The 18,515-nt window shown below is 42.5% G+C and overlaps 1 long non-coding RNA gene across 3 annotated transcripts; it reads right to left on the bottom strand.

The window, feature by feature from the left end:
• Positions 1-231: 231 nt before the first annotated feature.
• Positions 232-10,216, bottom strand: LOC309978935. 3 transcript variants are annotated; one of them, XR_014327164.1, is made up of 5 exons: positions 10,084-10,216; positions 5,438-5,704; positions 3,726-3,804; positions 2,844-2,906; positions 232-2,664 (listed from the first exon to the last, which is right to left on the bottom strand). It is a non-coding gene; the product is annotated as an uncharacterized lncRNA (long non-coding RNA). The 3 variants fall into 3 exon arrangements; XR_014327165.1 differs by having other exon boundaries at positions 232-2,587; XR_014327163.1 differs by having other exon boundaries at positions 232-2,906.
• Between the last annotated feature and the right edge of the window lie 8,299 nt (positions 10,217-18,515).

The following is an 18,515-nucleotide window of genomic DNA, read 5'->3' as shown; positions in this document are numbered from 1 at the left end:
GACAGAGACAGAGAGAAAGAAGAGAGAGAGAAAGAAAGAAAGAAAGAAAGAAAGAAAGAAAGAAGAAAGAAAAGAAAAAAATAATATAAAGTTATTAAAATAAAAAATATGTTATTAAAATTTTTTAAATTAAAAGAGTAATAAAAGACAGAAAGAAAGAAAGAAGAGAATATCCGATTAAGTGCTTTACAATCTTTTTGAATTTACCAGCACGTTCTGGAGTGAGGATCCTCTTCCCTCTCAGAGCACTTGAACTGGCCACTGTAATGTGTGAACCCAGAGGGGCCAAAACAGGCCTCAGTGAAATGTTTTGTTTAAAATAACAGCAACAGCAAGCCTTCCTAGAAATACTGTTCTCTGTAGTAGAATTTTCCCCAGGCCACAGAGGCTGAGCCACATAGGCCGCATCTCAAAGTATGATGCATCCAGGGCTGGGGTCTGGGAGCTGCCTTCAGGCCTGGGCCCAACCTCTCAGGAACCCGGTGACCAAAGCCAATGTATTGTAAAACCTACAATGAAAACGCACAAGCCCCCAAATGTGCACAACGTAACGTTTTCAATGCCAACCTCAGTTTCCTGTGAATTATTTGTGAACAGATTTAAAAGCTGTGTTGGGGATGGCAGCAAAGGAAAAAGAGGATATTGGCCATAAAATTACTTCTAAAAGACGTGTAATCAAACTAAATAAAAAATCTCTCCCATCTTTGGGAAAACATTTACTAATTTACAGGCATTGTCCTAAAGTTAGCAAATCCCTTACGGTTTGGGGATTGTTTGGGAAGATGAAGCAACAAGGGTCTGAAGCTTTAAGAGCCAGTTCAGGGCCCATCTCAGCTGAGGTCGCCCTGCCCGTGAGCGTCTGGAACAGGACTGAGCGGGCAAGGGGTCAGTTTCAGGGGCACGTTTACTGGCTGACTTGGGTCTCTCCCCTCATCCCTGCTGAGCCACAGCCCCTGTCACCCCTTCGTGGTGTCAGGTAGAAGATGCCTCTTTCTTGGGGGAGGGGAGGCTCCTTATTCTCAGACACAGAGCAGCAGCCACTGGTCCTACGTCTGCAAATTCCCCATGTTATGAACTCATTTGTAATACTGTGTTTTATCATTAATGTGCTGGATAGTTTTATTTAATTCATCTGAAAACTGGTTATCACCACAAGAGTTTTATTGTTGCCTGCGCTGCATGGCTTTTGGGATCCCAACCAGCGGTTGAACCCAGTCACCACAGTGAAAGCCCGGCATCCTAACCCCTAGGCCACCAGGGAACGCCCATCACCACCAAGTTGAATAACAGAATTAGGTGCACCAGATACAGCCTAAAGTTTAACGTAAATTTTGCAGTGAAGTTTTCGCCTGAAAGTTGTAAGGAATTTGAAACAAACTGGACTGTGTAAAGGCACCACAAAATATGCTTGGTGACTGGGCTTTATTAACTTTAAATAAAATTTATACACAAAAAATTAGACACAATTATTTACCTAATGATCAGCATAATAAGTGAGGGATAGAAATAAAATATGAACTTGTATATGCTTACAGCAGAGTTACCTGATTCTGGAAAGCTTTTTGGCACTGCTATTATACAGCAATGGAAAAACCAAAAGAAAAGAAAAAGGAAATGGTGGTAATTCAAAGTCTTACTGTTACATGAGAACAGCAAGTTGCAAAGAAACAGGAAATATTTATTTAACAGAACTGAAAATGAATCTACGTTATTTGTGTGTAAACATAGATTTAAGAAAAATATTTAAAGGTTGGGGAAATTATACAAATAAACATCACACACCTTGACAGGGATGAAAGGGAAATGTGTTTGGTTATTTTGGGGGGTTTTTTGGGCCCTGTAACATGGCTATACGCTGGGGTCTTACTCCCCCAGCGCCCTTGGCAGTGAAAGCACGAGTCCTAACCACGGGACCACAAGGGAATTATTTCCCTAAAGTAGGGTAAATTTGAACTAAAATGTGCACTGCTTGTATTAAAACACAGAAACAGTAACTGTGCATTTGGTGTTATAAAACTAGCTTGTCGTAAAGCCTAGCCAATGCATTTCAGAGTCAAGCAACAGGTAGGTTTATTCTGTGGATGAGAATGGATCTTTATGTAAGGATTAAAAACAGAACACACACGAAGCACAATTAATGAAACCCTGGCTGCACACTGTTTTCTACTCTAGTCACTAGAACATTTCTTGAGCACTCGCTGGGCTGAAGTCAGCCTGGAAATCAGTTAGTTGCCCAAGGCAAGTCAGAATTTATGTCAGGCTCATAGAAAAGACGGATGAGTTTATTAGTTTGGCTACTACGGTCTGTCAGTGGAAGAAAAGGTACATTTTAGTCTCAAAACTCTTTTGGGCCTGTTCTGTCAGGGATAGCTACATGAAAAACAAACAACCCAATCCAATATTAAAAAGCACCGTTTTAGCATACCTGGTGGCTTCTGTCAATTTAGAGATTTCTCTTTTTCTGCCATGTGTCCAATGTCATATAAAATAAAGAAGGCCAAGTGGGCAGCAGGCAAAGCCCCCGCGGTGGTCAGCAGCCGGGCATCCGTGCTGGCAGCCGCAGCTCAGGGCACCCTGGGCTTCGGTCCTGACCAAGAGTGAGAGAGCCAAGGAGCATTTCTGCTCTGGGTGCCTAAAGGCATTTTATTCCTGGATAATCTGGATCTACAGAAAGCAAGGGATGGCCTTATATTGTTTTCTACATCACCCACAATTTTAAATAATTTGCAAATTTCTTATTTTTTGCAACCAGAGATTTGGCATTCTGGGGACAGAGTATAAATATAACTACATAACCCAGTGTAAATAGAGTATAATTAGAAAGACATGTGAGTCTAACTTACCTTGATATCCTAGATACTCTCGCTCTCAGTAGACAAGGCTCAGACTATATACACTGGACATTTCTATGGATTGAACAGCAAGTGGCAAGTTTAGTCCATTAAAAAAACAAAAATCAAATAAACAAATCCTCCAGTTCCCTACTGTTATATTTGTTTGGTTTTTAAGCAGCTGGCCACACTTGCCGTGGAAGCATAAATATTTATATGCATTAGTGCATTAAGTACAAGCACATTAGCTTGGAGGGATAGTTTTTGAAGAGCACAAAGCCATCTAAAATCATGTCTATGAAATATTTACAATTTACCACAGAAACAGGCCCTGCCATCTAAAAATATACTTGGGACCAGCCCTGAATTTTTTCTCCTGTGATCCTGTTCAGACAGACAGACTTGATAAGTTCGGTTTTCTTATGTAGAAAAAGAAAGTAAAAGAGAAACAAACAAAAGACTTAACCTAGCAGCTCACAAGTGGGAAACAAACTACTATTTATTAAAATATTTGGTAACACTCATAGTGCAGGCTCCAATGCTCTCAATTCGATGTACTTCACAGAATGCTTTTACACCTTTTCAACGACCGGTCTCCCCCAATCCTCGAAAGCTTACTTTTATTCGGTACAGTTAACTATTAATATGTGTTGAAATTACTGTAGCTGTGTGTCCTGGTACAATTCACAAGAATAACTAAATACTAGAAATGTTGATAAAATATTCTGGAGAGGCTGCACCCAGAGCACTTAATCTTATATGAACAAAAGCCTGTGCACAAACACATTTTATACGTGATTTCAGGGAGCCCCAGGTTCCCTGGGCTCGCTAATACCCTCAGATTAAGAGCTCCTTGGCTGGGAGGTAACAGAAGGCTAAGGCATCCCTACTTACCTCCCCATTCAGGCCTCTGGTCCCATCACAGCCACACTGGTGGGAAGGAAGTTGGACCTTCGGTCACACACTCTCCCAGCTGCATGGCGATCAGACACGTTGTAAGGAGTGTCATCATAGGGAAGAATGAATTTCATTCCACAGTGGATGTTTTGTTACTTTAACCTCTGTGTTCTACTGCCTTCGCTTTGAGTTAAGAATGTTGCCTCTAGCCTGATATAGGCAGCATAGCTCATTCTCAAGGCTCTAACCCTTAAGGGGATAACACTTTTCATCCATAAAGAGATAAAAGTTGCAGAACAGACAACACTTCTTTTGTTGGAGGTTTACAGGAACACCATGACCTGAACTTCGTGGACAAAGGATTTTCCTGTGCCAAGAAGTTTGCAACAACCAACCTCGACCCCCTCACCTGGCCTTTCAAAATGCTCTGCTGAAAGCCTTTGGGGAGTTTGGGCTTTTGTTGGGTACAAGCCACCCATCTCCTTGCGTGGCCCTGCAATACACCTTTCTCTGCTCCAAACTCTGACATTCCACTTGCTTGGCCTCACTGGGCATCGAGCACAGGAACCTGTGTTCGGTAACAGGAGAAGACGTGTCACACCGCACCTCTGCTTCATACATTCTGCTGGGCTTTGTGCGATGGCTCAGAAGGAGATTTAGACAAAACACAAAGAACAGCACCAGCTCGCTTCACCAATCCACATGGGAATAAACGCCAATATTTACTGATCTTTTGGTATTCCAAACTATGTTGCCATGCATAACCTTGGCCTATTATTTTCCACTGCTAGAAAATTTATAGGATAAGTTTCCAAGGGATGTGTAACCTGGACTTTATCTAACTGAAAGAACACTTGATAAAATGTTACTATGCAAAGATAGTGAGTTGCTGAATCCTTCTGAGGAAACTAGCAATGAGACTTCTGCTTTCTTTAAACTGTAACCTCTCTATCAGACCTCATCTCCACCTGTGTTTAAAAATATTCCCCAATCTTGTCTACCTTCAGAAACCCTCCATAATCTGCTCTTCTTCTGAGCGCTGCCCTTTATTCTCACCCAGTCACAGCCTGACCTGTACATACCTCCTGTCTCTACCTTGCCCTCTGCCCATCATTGCTCATCTCACTCCATTAGAGCTGGACTCCACATGCCAGATAACCTCCGGTGTATAGAGAAATGGATCATGGATGATTCTGAACAATGGAGCCCTGGAGCCCAGGAGAGATGGGGCACTCACAGGGGTTGTAGCTGAGGAGAAGAAGAGGGAGCGGAATGAGGTTTCATCCATGGTAATTATTCAGGGGAACATGCTACAGAGCCCAGATTCGGGGACAGGGTAAGTCAGGTTGCAAATTACTGGGAGCTGGTGCCCAGTAATGACGGTTGAACTGGGAGGCAGGGGCTCCAAAGGGAAGAGCGAGGGGGGAGGCTGCTGGAAGTGACGGGCAGAGCACACACCGGACCACGATGCATCAGAGAAGCAGGAAGGCATAATAAGCATCCCAAAGGAAGGACCGAATATCATGGCAATGAGCATGTGACTGTAGTGACCTGAGTCACAGAAGGGTGGAGAAGAATGGAAAAGAGGTAACAGGAAGGGAGATTAGATGTCATTGATCAACTCAGGTGTTTCACGACAGGCCAAGGGCAGAAGACAGAGCATAGGATACACTGAAGGATGCATAAAAATCAATAAATACAAAACATACCTGTTCAAATCGAGAATTTGTTGAAATGCTCTTTCAAAGAATATAGGAGTAAAATTGCAGGTGAGAGGATATTGATGCTCAGGTGATGGCTGAAAACAATGATTCCCCCACCTTAAAAGGGATCCCGTCAGGAACATGCTATGCAGAGGCAAGCAAGGAGGCCACATGACACTGGTGAAATGATGGGACAGGGGACACATGTGTCAGGTGGAGACCCTGGGCCTTCTCTGGAGGAGGGGATTCTTGCAGATGTCACATGCCCGTGAGCTGAGAACGTCAAATGGGAGATAGCTGAGTCAGTAAGAGTTACTTCAGCTGAGTTGTGTTTGTAAGTGGTGCAGATAAAGCACAATACGAATGATCTTGGCAACAGGGCAAGGAGTGTGCAGCTCTACGGGGCTGCCTACCACCAGACACAGCCTGCTGGCTTAGAATGAGCCCCTTCACCCCTGAACTCTTCTTACTTTTCCGTCTTCTCTTTCTTTGTTTTAAAGCTACACGTTCCTTAAACTGTCCAAGCAATTTCCTGGTGACTGTCTTACACAGAAGTAGAAATTCTAAGGTCTGGTTCCCTTGTAGCCTTTCTATGTGACCTTCAGAAACATGAAGTTTTTCTTTGAGACAATAGTTCTGCAAATTCATAAATGAATACATTTTCGCTCATGCTGAGCAAGACTGCGGAACCTTCAGTCACCTTCAGTCTCCTGTGTTAGAAATTGGCTCACTGATGTCACGAAAGCCCCCGCTGATTTCAGACCCTGTGATCTTGCTGGTGCCTCGCCTACTGCATCCAGCCCAATATGATTTCTGGACCCTCGGTCTTCCCCCTGTGTGGGCACAGGACATCTAATGTGCATTAGGAATGTAGAGGAGCGTTCACATCAGCAGCAAATCTCAGACCACAGACTCCCAGCCTGAGCCAGGCCCTGACTCGGCACATCCTTCCCATTCCACCCCCACCCCATCATGTATGCCCCTTACTCAGGACAATGGAGCCACAGTGTTTTCTCACCCTCCGGTTTGGACACATCTCCAACTTTCTGACCTTGCTCTTCCCTCTGCCTACCATGCCCTTGTCCTAGACCTTCAAAGGGCTGGTGGCTTCTGCTCACCTGGATGGAGGCTCAGATGTTATCTCCTCAGAAAAGCCTCAGGGCCCCCCTCATCTAACACTGGACACTCCCCAGCCCGTTGCACATTAAAGTTTTCTTTTCCCCTCACATCTTAAATGCCATCTGTAATGAAGGAGGCTGAGTCAGCAGCAGAGAGTGCCCCGCTCTGGTGAGACTGGCCTGCTGTCCCGGCAGCAGCAGCCCGGGCGCTGTGGCCTTCATTCCTTGCCACCTTTGTTGTCTTGATAGAGCTGTTCAAAGTTATTTTTCTTACACTTTCATTTACAGGAGTCTGTGTACTCCGCCCAGCAACATGAGAGCAGGGTCCCTTGTGTCTCGTTCATAATGTGTCCCCAGTGTGTACAATTCTCAGGAAATGTGCTGAAGAATGAACACAAGGGACCTTAAGGTCCCATTCGTCCAGGCCTCACAGTGACGGAGGAGTTAAGTGAGCTGCTATAGTCTCTCAGCTGGTCACCTCAGGCCAATCCAGAGATGGTCACTGCACATTTCAGAACAGAAACAACTGCTAATGACTACACAAAAACATGAGTGCTGAGATCCAGGAAAAAATATTCTCTACCATATCAACTGTGTGAAAGTGTATTACAAATAGACAGCAGAAATGTGTAGACGGTGAAGTATCTTGAGAAATGTTGAATGCAAACTTTGATAACAAGCAACAAGAAATAAAGCATCTGCAGTTCAGTGGGTCAGTGCTTGGACATATGTAAGATGATTGCAGACATGGTACGTTCTTTAACACCATACACAAAAATAAACTAAAAATGGATTAAAGACCTAAATGTAAGAGCGTGTGTTTTCAAAACAATGAAACCTTGTGCTCAATAAGAATGGGCCAGTTTTCCTTCAATACAGTCATTATCGATCAGCGATTAGTGATCAATTCTGTCTTTATTATCTGTGTTTAGTGACTTTCTGTCTTTATGAAGTTGTAAATATACTTAGAAACACTAGGGTTAATCAGGAACTAACTTTGGATGGTAACTAAATAGTAGAACACAAATGATGTTAACTGTTATATTAGTGTTCAAATACGTATGCACATGTCAAGAATCAATGGTCACTAGAATAAACACATGATTTGTGATTAAACTCTGATTCTTCGAATAATTCTATTGCTGTTAAATTTTATTTAATATTTACCTCATAACTGAAAAGAGAATTAATTTAATCTTAACAAGAGTGCTATTCTTGAAGAACTGTGTGTACCTGGACAGGAACATTCCAAGAATTAAGAGGCAGGCATAAGTTCATCACTTACTTTAGACTTTGTAGCTAAGGGTTTGCTTTGTTTTCTTTTTTTTATCCACCAAAAACCGGTCAATATCTCCATGACTATGTATGAAGGTGGAAGATGATTGCAGATATGGTACGAGTCCCACTTTCAGAATGTGTTCAAACACCAGGGGCGTGTACAATCATTCACAGAGAGACAACGCCCAGCCCCCCAGAGATCCATGTGTATGTCTACCCTCCAGAGGTTTCTGACAAGTGTTCATATATTGTACAATTATAAGATACTTGCAACTAGTCTACAATGATAATTTGCCCTTGATAAAATAAAATTCATGTTTAAAACATTGTCAATTATAGGACTCTGAAAGATTATATATTTTCAGAATGATTGGGTTATTACAAATATTTTACAGAATTCTGAACCCTTGGAAAGCTATTCTGCAAGACGCAAGGAGAGGAAAGCTAGATTTCCTTTCCTAAGAGCAAGTTTTGCTCTTAAATACATTGTAAAATAATTACTTTTAAATTTAATTGTTTGAATTCTAAATTATATTTTTGAAAATCAGTATCTTTTATAAGAATAGAAAATTTTCTCTACAAGCCTCTTAAAATTCCATTTCACAAATATTTTATTTGAGATTTAATGTGTTTCCATTTTAAATGATATTAGACAAAATAATATCTATTTTGATTATTTTATTGGGGTCCTAATTTTATTCTAATTTAATTTTAGATAATTCAAAACAATTCACAATAACTCATTATTACCAGATAAATCAGCATTTCCCAGAATGTGTTATAGGCTACATACACTATTGATAAATTTCAATTAAAATGTACTTATAAATACAAAAGAAAAATACAAACTGTCTTTATCTATGTGTTCTCATCATGCAGGAATGCATTTTAAGAAAGAAACGGTGCACCAGATGCAAGAGTATACCAGGAAGTTGCATGAAAATGCTTTCTATTTAATGTCAAAAAATAGTTTGATTCTAATTAGTTATTTTTGCTTTTATAAAATTTTCATATGTAAATTATATAGTAATTGTGTCATCAATGTGACCATTTTTGTAGCTTTCTTTCCTCTGACTGTAAATGGAACTTATTAAATTCTGATAGTTTTCTATCAATAAATTATTATTGTTTTTTGATTTTCATGTTCAATAAACTTTGGCAAACACCGCTACAGTTAAAAGGGATGTCTCTAATCCAAAGATCAAACTAGTTTTATGGTTTACTCTGCCCCATTTGTGGGATTGGAAATATGTGGCAGTTTCTGCAGTTGATTCTAAATCAGATGGGAGCTGTATTCCAGTTATGCTAATTTGTGGTGATTTCTTGGATGAAGGAAGTCACCACATGAATTCCCTTCTCAGCATAATAATAACTGCACATTTGGTGGCTAGGTTTATTATGAGATATCTGAGAGTAATGTCATCAGTTTTACAGCTACCCAAGGTTTATTTCAAGGGGCAAAATTCACCAAAAGTTTACATGCTTATTAAGTGTAACCCTCAGCATATAGTGGTAAGAAAATACTACTTTTCTAGAGAAGGAGCTGGCAGACTTTTCTAAAGGGCCAAAGAGTGAATATCTTAAACTTTGCCATATGACCTCTGCTTTATCCATCAAGTCTGCCATTGTAGCAGGAAAGCAGCCACAGATAAAAGGTAAACAAAGGAGCTGTGCTCCAATGAAACATTATTTATAGACACTAAAATGCGAATGTCATATAATTCTCATATGTAGCAAAATACTTAAAGATTTTTTCAACATTTAAAAATACAAAAATCATTTTTAGCTTGCAGGTTGTACAGCACAGGTTGGGGGCAGAATTTGGCCCATGGGTTGTAGGATTTTATGGCCTGATCTATAGAGCCACAGTGGAAGGGACGCTTCTTAGAGGCGAGCATTCTAAAACAAACAGATTGCACAAGAGATGTGCATAACCTATGCTCTACTAAGGCCTGAAACACGTTCTGCAGTTTCACTTGGAGTCCTGCAAGTAAGGCTCCAGCTTCTCTGACAGCTAATGACCCAGGGGAGTCGAACAGCTATGTTCTGCTCCTAAAGGGTTTGGGGCTATGAGCCGCCCTTGCTACTCACAGACAATCCCTACAGATGACTCTGGTAATGTTAACTCAACCGAAATCTTATATTGGCAGAGAACAGAAGGCATTCTGCAAAATATTTTTAAAGAATAATTTTTGCCCAGGATGGGGAATCTGGGCTCTTTCACACCAGAGATGAAGGATTAAAAAAGGGGCCTACCTGGGCACGAGTAGTTGGCTCCTGCCTTGTTGTCCAGTGCCAGCCCTGGGCTCAGGACAGAGAGCACAGGGGCCCAGAGTGTCCCGCTCCAGTTCTCTGGCCCCAGCCTGGAAGCCAGCAGAGTGAGAAGTGTAAGCACACCTGCCCCCCAACCAGCCAAGAGCCCAGGGCGGCACCTCTGGCTGCTCCAGCAGGAAAAGAGGAGCCGGGAGCAGAGAAAGGGGGTGGGGCCAGATGGCAGGAAACCATACATCTTGTAAACAACGGGGGTCTGTAGGCAGACAAAGAAAAGCAGGAACTTCTGGGCGGACAGAAAATGATACATTTTGGGATGACAAGTCTCCTGGAGGCAAGGGAAGGTGGGAAACCGGGAATCTCAGGCCTCTAACTGTAACCTTTTGCTCATTATGCCCTCATTACAATAAAATTAGCGTTGCAGATGAGAAGTTCCCATCATGCACTGGGGCGGGGACACTTCCCACTAAGGCTAAATAAGGAGGAAACTCCCACCTCCCCTCAGAAAGGTGGAGCTGGGTGAAAATCAGGAAGTGCGACCCACAAGCCCCACCCTCCCCAATGAATACTCCGCCCCTTCATTTTCACGTCCCGTGTAAGCAGCCTGTCCAAGGGGCTCGGCGCCGCTGCTCAACTCCGTCGGCCGTCTGTGCCCCAGAAGTCCTCGCTGTGCCTTCTCCTTCTCCCTGTTGTCTCTGAATTTTTCCTGCGACAATATGAGAACCTCCTCTCTGGTGAGGACGTGGCTGTGGATCCACCAGCTCTTCCTGCAGCTTGGCCGGCGGGTCTGGGAGGAGCCCCTCGGTGCGGGCGGAGACCAGGGCTCCCGGCCATGGCCTTTCTGCTCCGCTCCCCGGGCTTCCGGGCGGGACAAGCGCTTCAGCTACAAAGAGCTCCGCTGCAGGGCCCCGGCCTGGAGCTGGAGGAGCGCCGGGAAAGGAGGCCTCGCCAACCTGTCCCGAGCCGCCCAGAGGCCTCCGCCCACAGGGAAGGCGGCAGAGGTGGGGAGCTAGCGGGCGGCACCGCGCTCCTCGCAGAAGGCCTTCCGACCCCAGGCTCGTCCCCAACGGGACCAGAACCACCCCGGCTTCCTGCACTCGGGCCGCTGCAGAGCTGGGCTCCTCTTTCCTCTGCGGGCCACTCGCTCCCACCTGGGCCTCCGCCTCCGCTCCTCCGGGAACTCGGAGCCCTGAGATGGGCCAAAAGAGAGAGGGGCTCAGGGGCCGCTGTCCCAGCAGCTCCTTCTTTCCCCAGAGGGGCCTCTTCAGGTGCAGGGGTCCGTCCAGGTGCTGATGGGACTGGGCACCAGGAGTGAGGTGCTGTCCTCCCACGTCCTGCAGGGTGAAATCAAGTCCCCCTAAAACAGAGTTCCCTCACTGAGTTTACAGATGATCTCTCTATCCAAAACTTTCTTCCTTTTCTTTGTCACCTCTGACCTCAATCCTGTGCTAACTGAACACTCATCAAGCAGAGTCAGGTGACTACACTTCTGTTGTGAACATCATCAGTGTACCAGTTGCTGTTGTAGATGTCATCGTTCACTCCAAATTCAGGTTGTTTCTCCAGGGCAAGATGAGCTCAAAGACCCCTGAGCCGGGGAACACCTGGCCTGAGAATCATAAACCAGAGACAGCCTGACTTCTGAAGTTATGATGAACAAATGTCACATATAGTATGGGATTAACAGTTACACAAATCTGTTCATAAAAAAGGTAACTAACCAGGATTTACTGCATAGCACAGGAAACTATATTCAATATCTTGTAATAACCTATATTGGAAAATTATATATATATATATATACATATATATATGTATATATATATATATAACTGAATCACTTTGGTATACACCAGAAAGTAACACAATATTGTATCAATAAGTCAACTTGTTTGTTAAAAAAGGAAAAGAAAGAGTCACAGACATGTCAAATGATGATGATTAATGGCAGCCTCTTTTTTCTTCCCTTTAAAAAGGCCGCTAACTCAAAAGCCAAATTGGAGTGTAACTGTGGCTTGTCTCCCACTCCCTTGCTTGGAGATCTGTAAATAAACCCTTACTTTGATTAAAACACCTGCTGTCAGTTGGGCTTTCTGCACCTCAGTCACATGAGCCCTTGCTCCATAAGAAGAGGACCTCAGGTTGACAGTTCCAGAGCTTGGAGTGTCATCGACGGAGATGGTCTCTGAAGGGTGCAGGTCCGGGGACCTCCCAACTCATACTCATATCCCCAGGGTCTCCATGACGCTTGAGCTGCCGTCCCCACCCCCACCAGGGGCGGCGCAGTGGGCTTCGGACCGCCTGGGAAGAGCAGAGAGCTGTCGAGGCCCTCCTTGCTGGGCCCAGAGAATGTCCCTGTCCCCTTCCTTGTAGCAGCCTCAGGGCACTAAATGAAAGTGGGCTTTAGTATCTGTAACTCATATTTTAGCTGTTCATTATATTCTGAAATGTTAAAAAGAAACTCTTTAATTGTGTTGTCAATATAAATATTCTCTAAATCAATCTATATTAGGAATAGAAAAGAATTTTACTTGAACCAAAATGAGGTCTATAGCTCAGGAGAGATACATTCTAGAAGGACCTGAAATGTGTTCAGCCAGACTACAAGATTGGGGAGACTTATAAAGGCAAAAACCTCAAAATGACATAAGTTGATTGTCAAGAATTATATGTATACGTATTTTGATGTAATGGTAAATGGATTTGTTTCTTTCATTTCGCTTTCTGACCTTTCATTCTTAGTGTATAGTGTATAGAAACGCAGATCTCCATGTTTCAATTTTGTATCCTGCAAACTTACAGAATTCATAGATGAGCTCTAGTAGTTTTCTTGTAGCGTCTTTAGGATTTTCTAGGAATAAACCTACCTAAGGAGACAAAAGTCCTGTACTCCAAAAACTATAAGACAGTGATGAAAGAAATCGAAGGTGACACAAACAGATGGAAAGATATACCATGTTCTTGGATTGGAAGAATCAACATTGTTAAAATGACTATACTACCCAAGGCAATCTACAGCCTCAATACAATCCCTATCAAGTTATTGGTGGCATTTTTCACGGAAGTAGAACAAAAATCTTAAAATTTGTATGGAAATAGAAAAGACCCTGAATAGCAAAAGCAATCTTGAGAAAGAAAAACAGAGCTCAAGGAATCAGGCTCCTTGACTTCACTCTATACTACAAAGCTACAGTAATGAAAACAGTATGGTACAGGCACAAAAACAGAAATATAGATCAATGGAACAGGATAGAAAGCCCAGAAATAAACCCACCCACCTATGGTCAATTAATCTATGACAAAGGAGGCAAGACTATACAATGAAGGAAAGACAGTCTCTTCAATAAACTGGTGCTGGGAGAACTGAAGAGTTACATGTAAAAAAGTATGAAATTAGAACATTCTTTAACACCATACACAAAAATAAACTAAAAATGGATTAAAGACCGAAATGTAAGATTGGATACTATAAAACTCTTAGAGGACACTATATACACTATACACTAAATATAGACAGAACACTCTTTCACATAAATCAAAGCAATATCTTTTACTATCCATCTCCTAGTGTAATGGAAATAAAAACAAAAGTAAACAAAATGGAACTAATTAAACAGAAAAGCTTTTGCACAGCAAAGAAAACCATAAACAAAATGAAAAGATAACCCACAGAATGGGAGAAAATATTTGCAAATGATGCAACTGACTAGAGTTTAGCCTCCAAAATTTATAAACAGCTCACACGGCTCAATATCAAAAAAACAAACCACCCAATGAAAAGATGGGCAGAACACCTAAATAGACATTTCTCTAAAGAAGACATACAGATGGCAAAGAGACACATGAAAAGATGCTCAACATGGCTAATTATTAGCAAAATGTAAATCAAAACTGCAATCAGACATCACCTCACACCAGTCAGAATGGCCAGCATCAAAATATGTTCAAACAATAAATACTGGAGACTGTGTGAAGAAAAGGGAATCCTCCTACACTCTTGGTGGGAAAGTAAATTGGTACAGCCAAAAATGATACAAATAAACTTATTTACAAAACAGAAACAGACTCACAAACTTAGAAAATAAACTTATGGTTACCAGAGGGGAAGGGTTGAGGGGTACAGATTGGGAAGTTGGGATAGACACATACACACTGCTATATTTAAAAAGATCACCAACCAGGACCTACTGTATAGCATAGGGAACTCTGCCCAATATTCTGTAATAAGCTAAATGGGGAAAGAGATTTGAATAAAATAGATACATGTATATGTATAACAGAATCACTTTGCTGTCCATCTGAAACTAATACAGACTTTTTAATCAACTATAAGCCAATATAAAATAAAAATTTAAGAAAACAATTATAATTGGAGCTGGCAAGAGGTAAGGGTGCCTATTAAGAAAGGATTGGTTGGTGTTTGAAATTGTTGCATAGTTACAAGGGGAGACCTGGAGACCTTAAAGTTGCAGGTGGCAGCTTCCAGCAGATACTGTTTTGAGAATGGCTGTTGGTGTCCTTGAATCTGATACTGTAACTGGGAAGAACAATCTGACTTCATATTAGATCTGTTTGTTTTTTGTTTGTTTGTTTGTTTTCTTACTTTAACCTATATAACCTATTGGTTTTTTTTTTGTTTTTTTTGTTTTTTTTTTTGCGGTACGCGGGCCTCTCACTGTTGTGGCCTCTCCCGTTGCGGAGCACAGGCTCCGGACGCGCAGGCTCAGCGGCCATGGCTCACGGACCCAGCCGCTCCGCGGCATGTGGGATCCCCCCGGACCGGGGCACGAACCCGTGTCCCCTGCATCGGCAGGCGGACTCTCAACCACTGCGCCACCAGGGAAGCCCTAACCTATTGTTTTTGCTTCAAGTTAAAAATGTTGCCTATAGCCTGAAATATACAGGATAGCCCATTCTCAATGCTCTGACCTTTAAGAGTGTAACACTTTCCCATTCATATAAAGATAAAAAGTTGCAGAACAGAGAATAACATTTCTTTTGTTGGAGGTTTACAGGAACATCGTGACCTGACCTTCGTGGACAAAGGATTCCTGCACCAACAACCAACCTCACCCCTCCTTAAGCTTGCCCTTACACATGCTTAACTGAAACGCTTCAGGGAGTTTGGGATGTTTTGAGCATGAGCATGATCCCTCCCATTCTCCTTTGCATGGCTCTGCAATAAACCTTGGTCTCACTCTGCATCAGGCACATGAACTTGTGTTCACTAACAATACAGGTCAGAAAACTCAAGTTTTCACTAATAAAAGAATGTGTTTGAAACGTTGTCTACAGTGGCCACCCGGTCCATTTCGAAAGCCTAAACCATAGTTGCTCCATTTTACTTTTAAATGCATTTTTTTCTTTAATGGTTAATAGCAGATGTACAGTGCATGTCGAATAGGCTACAAACAGACTCTTTGGGATAGCCTAAAGTTCAAGTCATGTGTCAGCCAGAATGACTTCCTCATACCTTAATATGTGAAAATTACTTCCATCAGTGTAAAACAAATTTTTTTCAAGTTGTGCAGAAAGGGTAGTTTGGTCAACAGAATAATGGCTCTTCAGAAAGCCTATGGCCTAATTGCCAACACACAAATATATTACCTCACGTAGCTAAAGAAACTTGTGTGGGTGAGATTAAATTAAGAATCTTGACTTGGAAAGGATCTCCTGGATAAGTTTTGTGGGTGCAAAGCAATCACAAAGGTCTTCAGCTACGAAAGAGGAAGGACAGAGAGTCACAGCCAGAGAAGGAGGTGTGAGGACTGGGGCAGAGGTGGGAGTGATGTGATTGCCGGCGGGGCCAGAAAGCGAGGAAATCATGTGGCCTCTACAGACTTGTGAAGGCAGGGAACAGACCCTGCAACAGATCCTCCAGAAGGAACAGACCTGATGACACTTTAAGCTAGCACAGTCAGATCCATTTTGGATTTCTGACCTCCAGAACTGTAAGAGAAGGAACTTTTGGTAATTTGTTACATCAACAACAGAAAACTAATACAGGTATTTAAGTGTATATTTTTATTTTTATAAATTTATTTATTTATGATGTGCCGGCTCTTCATTGCTGCGTGCGGGTTTCTCATTGGGTTGGTTCTCTTGTTATGGAGCACGGGTTATAGGCACATGGGCTTCAGTAGTTGTGGTGCGTGGGCTTTGTTGCTCTTTGGCATGTGGGATCTTCTCAGACCAGGGCTCAAACTCATGTCCCCTTCATTAGCAGGTGGATGATTAACCACTGTGCCACCAGGGAAGCCCTAGGTGGATCTTTTTAAAAGCAAAGTATAACACTGTTTGTGGAATGTCCTTGTATTTGGGAGTTAGAAGGAGGAAGGGTCCCGCTGATAATGTTGCTCAGGAAATCAATGTAGAAGCCACTCTCCTAAGAGGGAGGGGGAGATGTGGGCAGATGCTGCGGATCCTCCTGACAGCAGGGGTGTTGTGAGGAGAGGAGGTTCAGGGGGCCAAGCAGAGAGGGACTGTGGGCCTTGCTTAGATCCTCTGCGGACATCTCTGCTGAAGAAGGAGGCCTTCCTAAGGTCTGTGCATTCGCACCTTAACCAGCAGCTGAGCACAGTCACCAGAAGTTGAGGGGTGGAGAATAGAAGTGAACCAGGACTTCCCTGGTGGCCCAGTGGTTGGGAGTCCACCTGCCAGTGCAGGAGACGTGGGTTCGATCCCTGGCCTGGGAGGATCTCACATGCTGAGGAGCAGCTGAGCCCACGAGGCACAGCTGCGGAGACCCTCGCACCTAGAGCCACAGGTCCGCAACAGGAGAAGCCGCCGCGGTGAGAGGCACACGAGGATCTAAGGAAGCCAACAACAAAAAAGTGAACCATGGGAATTAGTTAATTAACTAATTAATTATTAAAATGTTTCAGTTTTGTTTCTTTCTCTTCCTCACTACACTTGATAGAAAGTGACAGCTGTGTTTTATTTAATGCTTTAACAATCTTTTATATTATATATTTTTTAGTATTATTAATTTTCTTATTTATTTTATTTTTGGCTGCGTTGAGTCTTTGTTGTGGTGCACGGGCTTCTCATTGAAGCGGCTTCTCTTGTTGCAGAGCAAGGGCTCTAGGCTCTCGCGCTTCAGCAGTTGTGGCTCGCGAGCCCAGTAGTTGTGGCTTGCGGGCTCAGTAGGTGTGGCCCACGGGCTTAGTTGCTCCGCAGCACATGGGATCTTCCCAGACCAGAGTTGGAACCCGTGTCCCCTGCATTGGCAGGTGGATTCTTAACCACTGAGCCACCAGGGAAGCCTTATATATTCTTTTACTTTTCAAAAGATTATGCAAAATATGTGGGAGACTTTTCACAGTTCATTTCCCAATCCTGAATTAGAGGTGCTTGTGTGAGGTGTGGCTCATCCATTTAGACATGAGGATGCTGCTAGGAAATGCACAAGCTGGTCCTGAATTACACAAACATTCCCATCCTAGCTCTACCCCTTCCTATTTGTGTGATGTTGGACAGGCCACCTAACCAACTCTAGCCTCACTTTCCTTACTTCTAAAGTAGAGATGACCATACAACTATGTCATAGAGCTGTTTGGAGAGTTACATGAGATGATGTATTTACTAGCACTTATCTAAGACCATGCAGCAAACACAGTAACCCCAATGAATGATTGGAGAAAATTGTGTCAATTGTCTAAATAGGCCCCAGGGTGGTCACTCTTAGTGCTGGATTCTGGTCCTGCTTTGGATCCTTTTCATCTCTCACGGTCTGTTTCTACCTCTCCATCCCCTCGATCCACAATGGCCTAATGACTTCCAGCTGAAACTCTGTGTTCCCTTGTCTGTGGTTAGAGTGGTGGGTGGGAAGCAGCCTTCTGGGCCCACCTGAGCCCTTACATGCAAGATCTTGTTTAATTCTCTTAACAGAATTTGTAATACTTTGATTATTTTCATATTTAATGAGCCTGTTTTCTGGGCAGAATATCTTGGTAAATTTTCCATATTTACTAGAAAAAATATTATTTTATTCTGCAATGATTTGGTGGAGAACTCTATAAATGTTCATTACTTCAAGGTGAATAGTGTCATTCAAATCTTCTATATACTTACTGATTTTTTTTTTCTTTCTCTGGTCTAGATGCTATAACAACAAAGATGATTTTAATTATATATTTTCATTTATTCAACCTCTTTGTGCACCATACACTTTTCTATTCCATCTAATAAGTTTACTGAAAATATATAAATTCACTTATAGGATGTCACAGGCAATTATAAAGTATAAATTATGCTCATTAAAGTAGAATGAATACATTAAAAAGATAAACCAGTTTATTAACTGATTTGTTAACCAGTTTATTAATTAATTCATAATGTGATTATTATTTAACCTTTTAACATTAAAAACCCGAATTCTCTTCTGAGTGTCATTATTTATAAATGAGGATAACCCA

Source organism: Leucopleurus acutus, assembly GCF_964270905.1.
Source record: "Leucopleurus acutus genome assembly, contig: HAP1_SCAFFOLD_285, whole genome shotgun sequence".
NCBI classification, from domain to species: domain Eukaryota; kingdom Metazoa; phylum Chordata; class Mammalia; order Artiodactyla; family Delphinidae; genus Leucopleurus; species Leucopleurus acutus.
Note: the sequence above shows the minus strand (reverse complement) of the source record. Positions and strands in the feature narration are given on the sequence as shown.